Source organism: Pholcus phalangioides, unplaced genomic scaffold, assembly GCF_987345545.1.
Source record: "Pholcus phalangioides strain wild (caught in Gottingen) unplaced genomic scaffold, Ppha-v1.0 ptg000010l_1, whole genome shotgun sequence".
Taxonomy (NCBI): Eukaryota; Metazoa; Arthropoda; class Arachnida; order Araneae; family Pholcidae; genus Pholcus; species Pholcus phalangioides.
The window spans coordinates 42,734,728-42,738,122 of record NW_028301603.1 but is presented as its reverse complement, the minus strand read 5'-3'; the positions used below and the strand labels follow the sequence as shown (position 1 = coordinate 42,738,122).

At 36.1% G+C, this 3,395-nt stretch overlaps 1 non-coding gene across 1 annotated transcript; it reads left to right on the top strand.

Annotated features, from left to right (window-relative positions):
• The first annotated feature begins 545 nt into the window (after positions 1-545).
• Positions 546-617, top strand: TRNAA-GGC (transfer RNA alanine (anticodon GGC)). Its single transcript has one exon. It is a non-coding gene; the product is annotated as a tRNA-Ala (tRNA).
• Positions 618-3,395: the final 2,778 nt, after the last annotated feature.

Below are 3,395 nucleotides of genomic sequence, written 5' to 3'. Positions count from 1 at the left end.
ACAAAAAATGAGAAAATATGCATTAAAAAATTACCCTGCAAAAAAAAGAGCAGATGTGTTTTTAAAATGCATCTTTTCTATTTCTTCGTGTATATGTATTAATTTACAAAAAATATATATATTCCGCATATGCAAATAACTTCTACATATTTTTAATTCAAGCATTTTTTTACTTTTAAGTTTGTTGTAGCTGCTCGATAACGAAGATACCAGTGACAAAAGAATTTCGACACTATTTCTTAAAAAAAGGTTTCACGCTTTGACATATCTCTAGAAATAGCCTTACAATAAAACGGATAATATTCGTAAAATACTTTATAAATATGTATATTAAATCATATAGAAACGTCCTCTCCACTTGTGAATACAAGATTCATCGAAAGACTGGCTATTTGTGGAGATGAAGATTACAAGGAAGAAAATTCATCACTGCCCCCCACGGGAACTCGAACCCCGGTCTCTCGCTCGCCGGACGAGTGCTCTACCATCTAAGCTATGGAAGCAGATAACATATATATACGCTCCAAGGTTGTAATATTTTATCTGCTTCCGTAGCTTAGATGGTAGAGCACTCGTCCGGCAAGCGAGAGACCGGGGTTCGAGTCCCCGTGGGGGCAGTGATGAATTTTCTTCCTTGTAATCTTCATCTCCACAAATAACCAGTCTTCCGATGAATCTTGTATGTATTAATTCATGAAATTTCTCCTGCGGGAACAAAACCGATGTTGTGAAAATATTACGAACTATTTATGAAAATATATTCTTTGAAAAATTATTAAAAAAATTGAGTTCAAATAAACCTTCAAAAATATGTACTTATACTGAAAATTCTTTGATTTTATGCATTTACATGCATTAGTGCTAAAAAAAAAAAAGAAGCAAAATATTCAAATGCATATACACATATGTATTTGCATATAATCCGGTCTCTAGTCGTGATTAATGCAGTCGGTCCCCCGTATTCGTTGTTTTCATATTCGCAGTTTCCGTATTCGCGGTTTTTTTTTCTTTATTAGAAATTTTTTTTTAGCAACACTTAGAAATCGTCATTTAAGTGTTTTTCTTATAAAATTTGAGTTGTGCGTGTCTAGGGTGGCTCATTTTCCTAGTGCTACTGATAATTCTTCAAAAAGGCAAAAAAAAAGTGAAAACTTTACAAGAAAAAATGGATATATTGAGTTTGCTTGGCGAAAGTAAGCCAATTGCTGTTGTGGACCGCCATTGAGGAATCGATTAATCTACGGTAAGATATATCAAGAAAAAGGAATCTAAAATTCGAGCAACCGTGGCTGTAGCTGCACCTTTGTCAGGGAAAACGTTGCATCGCCTACTACGCTGGGGGAGGGCATGTGCTCTCCCGTATCTCCGCCCATGGGAGTGACACGTTATCCGGGACACCCGCTAACGAGGTTTGGCTGTATAACTGAATAGATTCATAATCAGTGATGTCTGAACTAGATCACAACGGAATTCAAATTTAGTGATTATAATTTTTCAAATCTGTTGCTTCTCTATGTGAAGTTAAATGATGAATAAACCCTAGGTGATAATTTTTTTTTCATATTTTTCAATCAAAATGGAAATTTCCGGTAGAATTATTAATTATTTCCTCTATTTCACGAAGTTAGAGTACGTAATTTAAGAAAATAAAATGAAATTTTCTACAATTCACTTAAAAATAGTCTAAAAACAATATATACGTGCACAGTTTCGTTGTGTCCCGTATTACGGGACATTACTTAAGATTTGATTGTTCCGATTTTCATATACAATAAATATTGAATTTGTAATATTGCTGTATTTCATAATATGCCATTTCATATTGTGACAATTATGACATTACATATTTTTCTATCATATTTTTCAGGTTTATGTTCAGCAATTTTTCAGAAATTTTAATATCAATTGAGATGATTGTGCTTTTTATATTTTTTGCTGACAACTGGCAATGTCCCGTATTTTACCCTATTCAAGATTCCCAGTTTAACGTATTTTTCTCAATGAAATATATGGTCATTTGAGTATTTTTTCCTGTGAAATATATTTCTTCTTTACTGCGATTTGTAGCAATCGTTTATCCCCCCCCCCCCAAAGCAATTTCAGCAGTAGTTTAGCAAACTTGCATTTGATACAATAAATTGCATGTTTTGACTAAATACAGTGATACCCCGTATTTATCGCATCCCGTAGGATCGCGATTCGTGACATTTTCCATGATGATGTATAAGTTCAACCCAATTATGAAGGTATAATATTTATTTGAACCCACATGCATATCACTAAAATCAATTACAAAGGTTGAGTAATCTTTCATTCAGTTAGAATTGTTTTATTAGAATTAAATTTATACGAAGCCTGCTTGAGGACCACCTATACCATCGTTGCAGACCATGGGTTGAGAAACACTGATCTAAAAACCAGTGGTTCTCAACCGGGGGGCCATATGGCCCGCCCTAGTAGTACTGGGATACTTCAAGGGGGCCACGGAAGAAAATGGAGAAAGGGGCCATGACAGATTGTTTTGAGGGCTGCAGAGAGCTGAGAAGAAAAATTAAGGTGTGAAGAAATAAAACTTTTATGTTAATGACTATACACTTACAGAATTCAACAAAACCACCCGTAAAACCAGGGCCGTCATAGGGCATGGACCCACCCTGGCCTCACCACCTACATTTTACAGCAAGTTTTTGGCAGGCTCCTGGCTAGATTTTTCACAGAACCCCCTATATTAAAATTATAGTGAAAAAAAAGAAGATGAAAACCATATCACACACAGACCCCGGCCTGCAGCTCTGTCAGTCCCACTCTTGTGAGAGGTCATGCCCCCCGGGGGTCTCATGTCCGTAAGTGGCCACACCCCTCATGATATTTTGTATAGTATAATAAATTTTGAAAATAAGTAGGAAATATGTAGGCTGTTTATTTCTGGCTAAGTATGGGACTACCATACCGTAGCATCACTTTGCCTAGGGGGCTCGTGATGTTGAGACGGTCCTGAATAGAACTCTGATTAGCGGGGAGCTCAATAAATTCTAGGCCAGTGGTCTGGAGGCCAATCTTATTTGCAAAATTTTCATTCAGTATAAATTCTCTGAAGAAATCAATTCAATACGTATAAAGGATCTTGCTTCTAGATGAGGGTCGAAGACTCTTGGTAAGATAGGGGAGCCACGAGAAAAAAAAAAATGCTTCAAAGAGGGCCAAGGGCGAAAAAAGGGTTTAGAAACATTGATCTAAACGATAGAATATGTACATTTCTGCGTAACTTTTATAGTTCTTATGCAGAACCTCACGTTTCAGGCCCCCTGATTTCTTCGAAAACATCCGATTTAAATTCACTTGAACTTACGCCTATATAATGGGGAAAACAATGTAGGACTGGCTTGATAATACAC